Source organism: Ailuropoda melanoleuca, chromosome 14 (genome assembly GCF_002007445.2).
Source record: "Ailuropoda melanoleuca isolate Jingjing chromosome 14, ASM200744v2, whole genome shotgun sequence".
Taxonomy (NCBI): Eukaryota; Metazoa; Chordata; class Mammalia; order Carnivora; family Ursidae; genus Ailuropoda; species Ailuropoda melanoleuca.
Window position 1 is genome coordinate 46,747,965 of NC_048231.1, and position 14,841 is coordinate 46,762,805.

At 41.6% G+C, this 14,841-nt stretch overlaps 1 long non-coding RNA gene across 1 annotated transcript; it reads right to left on the bottom strand.

Moving 5' to 3' along the window:
- Positions 1–418: 418 nt before the first annotated feature.
- Positions 419–3,834, bottom strand: LOC117795979. The gene is made up of 3 exons (XR_004620185.1): positions 3,673–3,834; positions 2,836–3,074; positions 419–807 (listed from the first exon to the last, which is right to left on the bottom strand). It is a non-coding gene; the product is annotated as an uncharacterized LOC117795979 (long non-coding RNA).
- Positions 3,835–14,841: the final 11,007 nt, after the last annotated feature.

Below are 14,841 nucleotides of genomic sequence, written 5' to 3' on the forward strand. Positions count from 1 at the left end.
GAGATCCTTGAAAATAACATCTCCACTAGGTATTGGTTTGTTTTTTTAACTCCTTGTGCTTTAGACTGTCTCCAGTTAGTAAGGGAAGGGAAAGGAAGGAGATATCAGGTGGTCAGTGTTGGCTGACAATGACACAGAGTCTGGCATTGCAGGTTTTCCAAATGCACTGTTTTAAGACTGAAATTAGTACTAGGGATGTCAAGTGTTCAGTAGTGCTCAACCAGGTCATTCTCATCCCTGGGCTTCTTTTGTGATCAAGGCTCATGTCTGCATGGCAACTGTCTAAGCCTGTGACAACACACAGATCTAGGTAACAGATCAACACAGGAATGGAATCCATGTTTGAGGTAACATATTTTTATCTCATTTTATTAAGCTTTTAAAAAACTATAATTTAATTTACTTGCCCCCAGTTTTATTGAGATATAACCACCATATAACATTGTACACGTTTGAGGCATACGACAGAATTATTTGGTATACATGTTCCAAAATGATCACAATAAGTTTAGTTAACGCTGAATCCACATTAAAGCAGCATGGCCTTATTATCATTGTGCTTTAATCACAGTGATGTACAGCTTACAGGAGCTTTTACATATTTATTTTAGGTGGACTTACCTTAAAACAATCTGGTGAGGAAAGAGTGGAAAGGACAATCATCTCCAGTTTGTGGATAAAGAAGCTGGGTCTCAGAGGCCACACAGTGGGGAAAACTCAGAACTGTCACAAGAAGTCAAATGTTCCAGGTCCAAGTCCAGGGCCCTACCCCCTACACAGGGCATCACAAACTTGAATCTGCATCACCTAGGGTGGGGGGAAGAATGCTGTTAATGTGCAGATTTTGACTCAGCAGCTCTGGTGGGGGCCAAGTTTCTGTTTTTCAGGTGGATGAGCGTCCAGGTGATACTGATGCTGACCATGGACCACGCTCTGAATGGCCAGGCCCCGGCCCACGCTCTTTGAGTGAATCAACCAGCCACAGGGCTCCATCTTCAGTGTCATCACTACACACTGCTGACCTCTGAACAAAAATCAGGTAGACGTTGGCTTTGGCCAAGTGCACCCTCCAAGGGTAAGCCTCACTAATCAGCCGAACATTGGTTGCTTTCCTTAGATTGCTCCTCCTTTGCCAGGACCAACTCGAGGGAAACAGCAGAAGAATGATAAAAAGGTCGTGGTGCCAGAACACATCTTATCCTAACCTTTGTCAGGAGCTCTGGCAGTGAGTAGCCTGACGCCTCACAGAAGGAAACAAGAAATGATGGAGATAATGTGATTTCTGGCCTGGAGTAGGGCACTGCTATGGCCTATAGATTACCATTCCTATTCTGGAATCTACCCACAAATGTCTGAACACTATGTTGGTGTCGCAACATGCAAAATTGACAGAAAGATGCAAATAAAGTGAAAAGGCATTAGGTTTCTCTCAAAGCAAATGACATAGAAACTTTTCTGCATGCAGACTACCCAGAAGGAAAAATAACGTGCCATACTCCCAGCTGGACATGAAGGTTCTCCCCCAGATCTTCCTGAGGACACATTGCTGCCAACTAAAACGCCTTCGCAGGAGACAGTGCTGTCAGACACGTGAAACACACCCTTGCATGTTCAGAGGGGGCTTTGCACCCTCTTCACCCTTTCTAACTGTTCCCAGAGACTGTGCCTGCCACCTGCTGGTGTGCAGAGCAACCCGGCGCTTCCTGCCTGTTCACTGCTGGTTGGGGGAGGCAGAGGCCAACTCCCTGCTACCTGGCAGGACCCTGACCAGATCCTGGGACTCCCTGAAGGCCTGTCCCCCTGCTCTGGGTGTGTGTGTGTGTGTGTGTGTGTGTGTGTGTGTGTGTGTGTGTGTTCTTGTCTCTCTTTTGTATTCTCCTTTCTCTGTCATTTCTCTTTTTTCCTGCCATCTTCCTTGAGGCTCCTCCTACAGTTTTTTGTCCAGATGAGAACACAACTCCCACATTTCTTTCCCAAGGCCATGTCCTCTGAAGTGTTCTGGCTACTCTTTTGTACCTAGAAACATCATCTGGGGGCCAGGTCGATGGAGGGCTAAGGATGCGGCATGTCGGGGGTTCGAGCAGGGTTGACCATTCACTGAGAAGCCCCAGTTCAGCCTGCTGATGTACATCTGTTCTGTTTGTCAGTGCCCCTGCTGTCCTGACCCTTCCATGTTTGTAATATCTCCCTGAGGTTAGGGATACAGCAGAAGTGCACGCAGCTCCCGTGTGGGAACCGTGTGGAGCACAGGTTTGCTGGCAGTACCGAGCCTAGGATACTCTGCAGCTGGTGTCCCACACCCCAGCCTCTCTGGATCTGGATCTGAGCCGCAGGGACAGGTTCTGTGTGCCCCAGAGAGATGGGAGCAGATGGAGAGCCAGGACACTGAAGCTGAGCTAATTTAACGTCTAAGTTTATGGAGAGAGTACGGAATCCGGGCTTGTTTCCCATAAGCCCAACCGTAGAGCAGGGAGCCTTTTGCTTATTCAGTCTCCTGAGGTTTTCCCGCATCAGGATATTCCTGAATATGACAAGAATAGCGCTGGACCATCAGAGAATAATTTGCCAGGCAATTATTAAGTGTTTTCCGAAAGTGATGTTGCTTTGCTAAATGCTTCAAAATAAATTGAATGGGCAGTTCCACTTAGCGATGAAGCAAAGCATATCATTTGGTTTCATTTAATAATGATTTAGGTGATGGTAAGAGGGGCAAGGAAATTCAAAGTAAATCATTGGTTTTCATGATTATAAACTAGAACACCAACAAAAATAAATGACATATTTTTTTATCTGAATAAATTCTAATTCCTAGAAAATTGCATGAAAAGTACATACCGGCCACTATATATGATGAATGGGTATGCTGACATTGTTATCTATGGAGTCCTTGTAGAGTGCAGGCCTTTGCAGTGAATTAGCATATAGTCATTTTTTTGCAGTGATGTGGGAGAACGTGGTGGGCTCTTCTGCACGGCTTCTATGCCTGCCGGTCAGTGGCTGTTCCGCCTGGTGATGGATGTTTTCCAGGCAACTGATAGAACTTGCTAAGAATAACTCAATCTTCATTGAATAATCTGCAACAGCAATGAAATTCAATTCAAAAATAAACCTCAATCTACACATTTTTGTGATTCATCCATCAGCATATTGATTCCATTTCTCACATTACATTCAGAGTGTTTTTGAATGTGGGAGCCCTATTTATACTATGAGTGGAAGATGGAGGTGAGAAGGTAGATTTTACCCTCCACTGAAGTTTACTTCCAGCTGAGAGGTTTGGAATCAGGAACTCCCACCTAGAAACAACTTTCCCATCCCTGGGAAACATGAAGGCAATTTCTGCCAAAGTTTTTCATTACTCACAGTGCCTAGATCATAGTTTTGTGCAACTAGAATGTATGGTGAGTACATTTTGGCAAGTGTATTTGTTCAAATCATGAATGAATGAAGGTCAGCTTTATATATTCTTTTATGCTAAATTTTCATTGCACTCATATATGTAAATAATTTATACAGTTTCTGACTATGACAGAGACTTCAGGACTAATGGAAAGTCCTACATCATACCAAAGCTAACCTTGGGAATTCATAAACTAAGCCTTCTAGGATCTTGAACTATCTGTGGCCTAGGATTTAACGTAACTATCCCCTCCTCTACTTTTGCACACTCACCCGTTCTCTGGACATCATGGAAGGTCCAGAACAAACTTCAGATCCAGCTCAATAGCTCCCAAACATCTCTGGTCTTCCCCACATGCTTGTCTCTGGTTCCAGTTGTCTCCGCAGGAATCGGCTCCACTTGGTTCCGGCTGAGCTCCTGCAGGGGAATCCTGAAGGCACTTTGGCTCTGTCGGTCCCTCTTGCCTCCTGCCCGGGGTTCTCAGTTGATAATGAGGCATGGAAAAAGTGGACCCATCCCTCAGTGCACACACATGCACAACCCGGAAGTATGGGGGGAGTTGACTTCCTGTGAGGTAAAGTTCCATCTGACAGGATACGGGAACTGGTGGACCTTTGCTTCCCCTGGCTTTCCTGCATTCAGTTGCACAGCAGCTCACATGACTGTCCCACAGACCGTGACCTGCACGGAGCAGGGCCAAGTCAAAAACCATTATCTCCAACTAATTCCTCCTCCTCCTCTGTTCTGTTCCCCTGGGCCTTTACTCCTGCGCTTAAGAACTGCACTCCTTAATAAAATAGAGCGTGCTTAAGAACTGCACTCCTTAATAAAATAGAGCACGTAGCCTTTGCCCCAGGGCCTGCTTTTTGGGCCTTCCAGATAAAAACGAATACATTCCTTTGATTGAGGCTGGCTTCCCTCATTTTCAAAATGGTTTAATAATACCTACCTCACAAGGTTACTTTGAAGATTAAATACATATTATTGGGGCGCCTGGGTGACTCAGTCAGTTAAGCCCCTGACTCCTGGTTTTGGCTCAGGTCATGCTCCCAGGGTTGTGAGATTGAGCCCTGTGTCCAGCTGTCTGCTCAGCTCTGAGTCTGCTTAGTATTCTCTCTCTCCCTCTACCCCTACCCCTGCTCAATGCACGTGCTCTAAATAAATAATAAATTTTTTAAAATTAAAAAATTAAATAAATAAATAAACATGATTACTTCCATGACAGTATTCTGTAGAGTGTAATGTTACTGCATATAATTATTCCCCTGTTGTTTCTCTTCTTCAGGCCCGATTTTGAATAGCACAATCAGTTGGGTTTCCCTAGAGCTCATTATGTCCTAAGCCCCACAGAAGAGAGTCAGCCTCCACTTGCTTTTGACCCCTGTGTTTCTGCTGTTTCCTTTGTTCAGTGTCCCACTTCCCTGATCCACTGCAACTAAATCAATAGGCCTACCAGCAACGTAGTGCATCTAACTTATTGCCATCGGTGCACCTTTATTCATGTTGTGAAATATTTGGGTCATCTCTTTCAGTTGAAGCCTCTGATCTCCCAGAAGCCTTTCTAATTACCAACCTCTATTCTGACGTCCATATCAAGTGATGAGATCTCATTTTATTCCCAAACCACCTATGGGCTGAAGTGAGATTTGGTCTATCAGGAAATAACCAAACTAATTCAAAAGCTATACCTTTATAATTACACTAGAACTGAACTATAATACTGCTTGCTGTAAATGGAATCTGGTATACAGTGAATTTCTTTGGTTTACCATATTTAATGCACATATCCATCAAATTTCTTGGTGGTAATCTAAACACGGGGAAAATTTACTGAAGAGCTATTGGGGCTCACAGAATCCACGGGAGGCTGGAGGATCTGACTTGGAAAATAGATGGGAACCAACAGATCTTTAAAGGCAACAGAAACTGTAGCAAAGACCACACCATAGGAGTGGTCTTGTCCACTGCTTTGGCTGTGTGTGTTATAGAATGAGGAGTCAAACCCTGGAAAGATAGCACGTATCTATTAAACAGGGTAGCCCAAATTATGCTGCAGTCACACTTTAACCCTGCAAAACAGTGAATGAAACTACAGTCTACATTTTTTGCTTATTCAGCCTTCCTCGCTCTTCAGGACAGCTCTTTTCCATGTAGGGACTCAGGGATTCAGTCCACTTATGCCCTGTGGCCCTGTCACATCAACACATGGTTTCCAGGCAGCCTCAGCAGGATAAGAGAAGCTAGAGGGCTGTTCAGGGACTTTTCATTACTTCGGTCTGCAGCTGACACACATCGCTTTCTTTCATGGTACATTGGACATAATTGGTCACTGGCTAACGGCAAGATTGCTGGGAAGTGCAGTCACCAGAAGTCAGTGAGCACTATTAATGCGTACCTCCACGAGGTTTTTCCTATTCCTGAAGTGCTCCCCTAACACCCCTTCTCCTACCAAACTTTCCTATTCACTTTTTACCATTCAGCCTCAACACCTTGTCCTTTGTGGAGTTTTCCTAGCGATATGAACAGACGTGCCAGTGACACACTCCTGGGTGCTCCTGGAAGCCATGGTGCTCCAGTCTCTAATGTGGCCCCAGGCACACCCTGTGGTTTTTAACTTGCAACCTAAGTCTCAGCTGGGTTCATCCTTTCTTTCAGATGTAAATAAAATATGGCTCAAAGCAAGATCCCAATTAGGATGGCTGATACAGCTAACCTGGGATCTTCCTACATGTCTCAGTGTTCCCCACAGGCTGACATTTCTTCTAGTCACCTTATTTCTTAGTTTTGCTGCCTTGGATCCTCAACCTCTCTCATACCCACTTCGTTGGTGTGTTCTGCTCTTTGCTTTGTGGATTGAAACATAGCCCTTTTTCCTTGGTTTCCCTAAAATAAATGCTCACAAAGCATTTTAGTGAGTGGCCAAGTTCAACAAAGATTTGGGGTTACAGAGGACATTTACATCATAGAAATACCACTTAAAATGGAATAGTGGACCTGTTCTTTGTTTAACCTTTATATAAACTATTTAATCACAAAGTGCGATATAAACACAAAGAAAGTGACATAGAAATGAGATTGTTTGTTCTTTTTTTTTTAAGGATTTATTTATTGATGTCAGTGAGACAGGGAGAGACAGTGCAGGGGGCGGAGGGGACTTCTCACTGAGTACAGAGCCTGATGCGGGGCTCCATCCCATGACCCAAGATGAAATCAAGAGCTGGATACTTAACCACTGAACTGACTGGGCTGATTGTTTGTTCTTTTTACTGTAAAAGTAATAAACGCATGTGATTTAAGAATTCAAACAACAAAGGGAAAGGTAAATATCCCTTTACCACTTTCTCCTCTACCATCTCTACTCTCCAGAAATAGTCAGAACTGTTTTTTATGTATCCTTCCAGAAATGTGTTATGCGTATACAAACATTATTTTCAACACTTGGCTCCTATTATGAATAAGACTATTTTGTGATTTGCTTTTTTCACTCACCTTTGTCTTGGCTCTCTTTATGTACACATATATATGTGTACGTGTATATGTATATATATTTAAACTGCTCTATATGATTCATTTTATACATTTACAGGTGCAAGCATTCCTTCAAGAAACATTTAGTGAGCATTTACTATGTGCCAGGCATTTTAACCAGTCTCCTATTGATGCACATTTAATTCCAGTTTGTTGCTATTACATACAGTGCAATTATGAACATTATTGTGAAACTGCTGGGTCAAAGAGCACATACACCATAAGTGATAGGACTGACAGATTATGTTTCACAATGCTCACATCACTTCACAATCTCACCAACAGCATCCCCATGGCACTAGACAATACTGGGAAATCATCTTGCTTCTTCATTTTTTCCCCATGTGATAAATAACAATGGCCCAATTGTTTAATTCTGCATTTCTCTACTTATAAGTGAGGTTGTACATCTTTCCACATTTGTTGGAGAACTCTTTGCTCTTCTAAATCTGGCATTCTGTCACCAGAAACTTTTTCCTGGGTTCATTATGCCCACTTACAACTGCTGCCATATTGGTGGCCACTTTGGCTCCTCCCCAACCTTCTGTTCTTTCTCTAGTTGCTCTACTGTACCTCAAAATTCCTCTCAAGGGGTAGGGGTTAACAATTCTGAAACCACTACACATATATTGAACAATTTAGTAAATGGATGATATATGGTATGAAATAGGTCTTTCACTGTTGAAGCAGGGGTCACAGATTAGAAAAAGGGAGAGATTACCACGATTCATATGATAATGAATTAGAGTTGGAGACCCAGGATGAACTCCTCTTTAGATTAATATAGATACAAATAGTTACCCATAGAAATGTTTCTAGATACTAGAAACAATATAACAGTATAACTAGATACTAGAAACTAGGAAAGTATAAAATCCATGCATCTATAACAGTATTAATAAATAATTGAAAAATAAATAAATGAGAAAGAATCGATAACCCTTCCATGCTGAAGAATTCCTAATAATTTATGTAGGTACTCCATCTTTACGGAGGTGGAAAATAACTCTCCAATCCATAATTGTGGGCTGAATATGGTGACTTCTTTAGAAGAGTACAATATATTCAGGAGGAAAAAGAGTAATTTAATGGCAGAGAACCCTGACAAGACCTCAGCCAGTTGATCAAGGTCAACATCAACAGTGGTAAGTCATGTTGACAGCACTTCCCTTGTTACAATGTGATGAGAAGGGCACTTTACCTGTGTGGTCTTTCCTCTCCACCCCACTAACACATAAGTCTACTCATGAGAAAAATGTCAGATAAGCCCCAAGAGAAGGACATTCTACAGAATACCTCATCAGTATTCCTCAAAACTGTTAAGATCATCAAAACTTATAAAGTCTAAGAAATTGTCACAGTCAAGGAACCTAAAGAGGCATGAAAACCAAATGTAATGTAGTTTCCTGGATGGGATCCTGGAACAAAAAAGTGATACTAGATAAAAACTGTTCTCAAAAAAAAAAAGAGACAACAGGCCCAAAATGAAATCACTTGTGCTCAGCACCACATCAGCAAACCAAGACGTAATAACCGACCTAATCGCAGTTTCAACCTTTCCCAGGAATGTAACCTGTGACCAGTCAATCTGGAATCACCTGGTCAGCAGTAGTGAGGTAACCCATCTGACAGACCCTTTCTGTCCCCCAAAGAAAGATAAGGTAACCTTCTCCTTCCTTGTCCTTGCCCCCTTCTGCCTATAATAGTCTCCATTTTGCTCAGTTCTTCTGAGCTCCTTACTTTCTAAGAGGTGGGTTGCTGCCTGATTCATAAATCACTGAATAAAGCCAGTAAGATCTTCAGAGTTTACTCAGTTGAATTTTATTTTTTTAGCAAAACTGAGGAAATCTGAGTAAAATATGAACTTTGATAATAAAGGGTCAATATTGGCTCATTAGTTGTGATAAAGGCACAATACAAATGTAAGACATTAATAATAGAGGAAAAACTAGGTGTGGTATGTGGGGCTTTCTGCGTTATCTTCCCAATTATTTTGCAAATCTAAAACTATTCTAAAATTAAAGCTTTATTTTTGAAATTCCTGCTAACTTTTTATAGAGACCACCTAGCCACTTTGTTCTGCTCCCTCCGCTAGACCATGTATTTAGGTCTTGCCTTTACCTGAAGGCTTTTTGGTGCTACTATAAACAAACTAACAAGAGTTTGCTCCTTGGTGAGTCTCAGATGGAAACTATACTGGGTGGAGTTGTTGCACAAAGGGAACTTTATTTCCAACAAATACAGGGATTGCAGGAAAGCATTCCAAAGCCATGACTCCCTGAGAAAGGGTGAGTGGGTTAGGATGAATATTTACATAGGGAAGCCTTGTCTCACCCTCTAAAGGCCACGCATGCACCTTAAGGAAACATGCCTATACATACGTTGTATGTTATGTGAATAAAGCTGAGGCTCCTCTTTGGGTGAACATTTTAGTATTGTAAGGAGGTAAAGGTAACTGTTGGTCACTGTGTGGTCCATCTGAGCAGGTATGAGGCAGGGGTTGAGTTCAAACTGGTCTGGGTGGTCTGGGCCACCAGAGCTCTTGATATGGGCAGTTGTCATTGCTTAAGGAGTATCAACAACAGCCAGTAATTAGCTGTTATTTCGGTTTCCGTCACGGGATGTTATGCCTGTTGGGTCTTTTGTCTGAGTGAAGAGAAAAACTAGAAAGAAGAGCTTAAGGAAAAATGTGGAACAAAGATCAGTGGGTACAGCAGATAGGGAGTGACAGGCAGGTCTTGGGATCTAGCTGGTGACAATAGCTGTTAAAATAGCCTTTTCCCCTACTTCCCTGCATCTGTTTATGTATCTCTATGAGTTTGAGTTCTGGCTGTTACATGTTGGCCCTTTCTGGGTCTCAGCTGGCTTTGCTGGAAAATAAAGTAACTGGAACACTGGACTGTATATTCTAACATTCTAAGGATTTATGATCTTCATGAATTTGCATTCTATCATTTTTCAGGTTTTTTTTTAAAGATTTTATTTATTTATTTGACAGAGATAGAGACAGCCAGCGAGAGAGGGAACACAAGTAGGGGGAGTGGGAGAGGAAGAAGCAGGCTCATAGCGGAGGAGCCTGATGTGGGGCTCAATCCCATAACGCCAGGATCACACCCTGAGCCGAAGGCAGACCCTTAACCGCTGTGCCACCCAGACGCCCCCATTTTTCAGTTGTTGATACATTGATTTGTAGTTTCTCTTCATGTTGTTTCATATGTGTTTGACTTATTTGATGCCAGACCGTCCACAATTTAAGAGAAAGACAGGATTTTTATTTCTTTCCTTTCTACAAAACAGGGTTCAATGGTAGCAATTTAGCAGTTTTCAATAACAATATTGCTGTTTATATGCAAATGTGATTACATGGATCACTTGTGTGAACAGTTGGAACTACACTTGTTACTTCTCTGCCCTTGGCAATGGGTTTTCATTGACCTGGCCCCACTGTTGCCTCATCTCTCACTTTTGAGAGGTGAGTGGAGACAGGAATATGGACATTGGCCCACCAGGGAAGTAAACCAATAAATTCAATGGAGTAAGATGCTTTAATCCAACTAGGCATGCCAAATGTTTGATAAATATGTTTGAAATATTTGGCAAATATTTAACATAAGTATTTGAAATATTTGATAAATATTTCATTTCACCACCTGAAAGTTTGTTCTCAACTACAATTGAACTATCCTAACTGTTTTTGGACTATGCGATGTCCCTTCGGTCCCTCTTACATTCTGAGTTACACTCTACTTTAGCTGAAAGAACAAAGTTTATATTTCCTTAAAAATAAGTCAGAATTTTTTTTAAAATGTATTTTATAGATGTGTATTTTTTTCAATGCATTCCTCTTTACTAAGCCTATTGGTATAATTTTTCTCATTAGAGGAAAATTTATTAAAGATCTTTGAATATGATCCTGAGCTATTAGAAGCCAAACTTCATTCTTCTCAATGATGAAAACTAGTCATTAAAACAATATTTATTGAGATGCGGTCCAAGATGGCAGAGGAGTAGGAGACCTTAGTTTCATCCATTCTCAGAAACTCAGCTAGGTAGCTATCAGATCATTCTGAACACTTGTGAACTCAACCAGCGATCTAAGAAAAGAATCGCTGCAACTCCACAAATAGAAAAGCGACCCCTTTCTTCAAGGGAGGAGGTGCGGAGGAGTGAATCCGAGGTGATATATGGGAAGATAAACCATGGGGGGAAAGTGCCTCCATAAGCCGGCTACTGGAAAGTGACATGCAACAGAGCATAAAATCAGAACTTTTAGAAGTCTGCTCCAGTGAGGGATGTCCCTGCCTGAAAGGTGCTCAGGTGGCAAAGTGGGGCAGATCCGAGGTGGGACAGTGTGTTCTCAGAATTCCCAGGGTCACAGGAAGACCAGGGATGCTGAGAGTTCCCAGGCATCAGAGCAGGGAAGCTAGCTGCAATCAGCAAGGCCAGGAGTGGGGTCTCAGTTCAGAGTTGTCATAAACTGTGAACTGTGGAATGGTTGGGCGACTATTTTCTGAGCAGCAGCCCAGCAAATGGCAGAACCAGGGAGACCCCCCAGGAGTCTGCAAGGTTTGAAGACTTGATGTGGGGTCACATGCCTGAGATAGAAACACTCAGTCACAGGCTGAGTGAGCATGGTTTGCAGCCAGAGACCAGGGAGACAAGAGCGATTGACTACTTTTCCCTGAGGGCACGCTGAGGAGTGGGGCCCCAAGCTTCCAGCTCCCCGGGCTGGAGATATGGAGGCCGCCTTCGTTCTCATCCTCTAAAGCAGCATGGAAAGCCTTCAGAGAACAAAAACCACAAAGAGTAATCTGCAGCAGATTACTTAGCCTGGACCCCTGGCAAGGGTGGTGCAATTCTGCCTGGGGCAAAGACACTTAAGAATCAATGCAACAGGCCTCTCCTGCAGAAGATCGGCAAGAACATACAGCCAAACTCAATTTTACCAATCAATGAGAACTGCAAAAGTCCAGCACTAAGGAAAACAGCACATAGAATTCATGTTTTTTGCCCCCACACTTCTTTAGTCTTTCAATTTTAATTTTTTTCTCTTTCCTTTTCAGCAATTTCTAATTTTATCAACTGTTTTTGCTTAAATTTTTTAAAATTTTCATCTTTACGGTTACATTCTGTCCTTTCAATGTATTTAATTTTATTTTTGTATATATATGTAAGTTCTTTCTTTACAATTTTGAGATGTAATTTCTTCTTTTTTTTGGTAAGATTTTATTTGTTCATTTGAGAGAGAGAGAGACAGCCAGCAAGAGAGGGAACAAAAGCAGGGGGAGTGGGAGAGGAAGAAGCAGGCTCCCACCAGAGGAGACTGATGCGGGGCTTGATCCCAGAACACCAGGATCATGCCCTGAGCCGAAGGCAGACGCTTAACAACTGAGCCACCCAGGGACCCCAGACATGTAATTTCTTCTAAGAAACCAACCAAAATATATTCAGGATATAGTATATTGCTCTGTTATGTTCACCTGTCTGTTCATATTCCTTCTTTTTTTTTTTTGTCTTTTAATTTTCATTTTTACAGTTACCTTCTATCCTTTCATTGTATTTAATTTTATTTTTGTATATATATAAGTTTTTCTTTCTTTACAATTTGGGATCTAGTTTTCTAACAAACAGACTGAAATACACACAGGTCCAGTGAATTGCTCTACTCCATTCACCTGTCTGCTTTAGTCTCTCTTTTAAAAAAATATTTATTTATTTATTTATTTGTTTATTTTTGTTTCAGGTCTCTTCTGATTTGTTTAAAGTATATTTCTCTGGGGTCATTGTTGCCATTTTAGTATTTTGTTCTCTCATTCATCTATTCCTTTCTGGTTAGAATGACAACATGGAAAACTCACCTCAAGAAAGAGAAAAGAGGCAGTACTGACTGCAAGAGACCTAATCAGTATGGATATAAGTAAGATGTTAGAACTAGAGTTCAGAATAATGATTATAGAGATATTAGCTGGGCTTGAAAAAAGCTTAGAAGACACTAGAGAATCCCTTTCTGGAGAAATAAAAAAACTAAAATCTAATCAAGTTGAAATAAAAAAGGCTATTAATGAGATGTAATAAAAAATGGAGGTTCTAGGGATGCCTGGTGGCTCAGTCAGTTAAGCATCTGCCTTCAGCTCGGGTCCTGGGACCCTCCTTGCTCAGGCTCCTTGCTCAGCAGGGAACCTGCCTCTCCCTCTGCCTCCTGCTCCTCTGCTTGTGCACTCACTTTCTCCCTGACAATAAATAAATGAAATCTTTAAAACAAAAATGGAGGCTCTCACTGCTAGGACAAATGAAGCAGGAGAGAGAATCAGTGATACATAAGACAAAATGATGGAGAATACAGAAGCTGAGAAAAAGAGATCAAAACTACTGGATCATGAGCAGAGAATTCGAGAGATAAGTGATACCATAAAGCGAAACAATATTAGAATAATTGGGATCCCAGAAGAAGAGGAAAGAGAGAAAGGAGGGCAGAAGGTATAATGGAGCAAATTATAGTGGAAAACTTCCTTAATCTGAGGAAAGAATCAAACATTCAAGTCCAAAAGGCATAGAGAAGCCACCTCAAAATCAATAAGAATGGGTCAACACCCTGACATTTAAGAGTGAAACTTGCAAATCTCAGAGACAAAGACAAAATCCTGAAAGCAGCTCAGGACAAGAGGTCCATAACCTACAAGGGTAGAAACATTAGACTTGCAGCATACCTATCCACAGAGACCTGGCAGGCCAGAAAGGACTGGCATGATATACTCAGAGTGTTAAATGAGAAAAATATGCAGCCAAGAATACTTTATGCAAGTAGGATGTCATTCAAAATAGAAGGAGTGATGGGGCGCCTGGGTGGCACAGTGGTTATGCGTCTGCCTTCGGCTCAGGGCGTGATCCCGGCGTTATGGGATCGAGCCCCACGTCAGGCTCCTCTGCTATGAGCCTGCTTCTTCCTCTCCCACTCCCCCTGCTTGTGTTCCCTCTCTCACTGGCTGTCTCTATCTCTGTCGAATAAATAATAAAATCTTTAAAAAAAAATAGAAGGAGTGATAAAAAGCTTCCAGAACAAAGAGAAACTAAAAGAATTTGTGATCACTAAACCAGCCCTACAAGAAATGTTAAAGGGATTCTCTCAGAGAAGAGAGAGCCCTAAAGTAACATAGAACAGAAAGGAAACAGAGACAATACACAGAAAAAAATGGCGTTACAGGTAATACAATGGAACTAAATTCTTATCTTTCAATAGTTACTCTGAATGTAAGTGGGCCAAATGCTCCAATCAAAAGACACAGGGTATCAGATTGGACAAAAAAGCAAGACCCATCGATATGGTGCTTACAAGAGACTCATTTTAGACCCAAAGATATGTCCAGATTGAAAATGAGGGGATGGAACACCATTTATCATGCTAATGGACATCAAAAGAAAGCTGGGGTAGCAATCCTTGTACTAGACAAACTAGATATTAAATCAAAGACTGTAATAAGAGATGAGGAAGGACACTATGTCATACTTAAATGGTCTATCTGACAAGAAGATCTAACAATTGCAAATATTTATGCCCCTAACATGGGAGCAGCCAATTATGTAAACCAATTAATAATGAAATTAAACACATCAATAATAATACAATAATAGTAGGGGACTTTAACACCCCACTCACTGCAATGGACAGATCATCTAAGCAGAAGATCAATAAAGAAACAAGGGCTTTGAATGACACACTGGAAGATGGACTTACAGATATATTCAGAGTACTCCATCCTAAAGCAACAGAATACACATTCTTCTCTAGCACACATGGAACATTCTCCAGAATAGATTGCATACTGGGTCACATACTGGGTCAAAAGGAAATCAAAAAACAAATTAAACAATTTATGGAGACCAACGAGAATGAATACACAATGGTCCAAAACCTA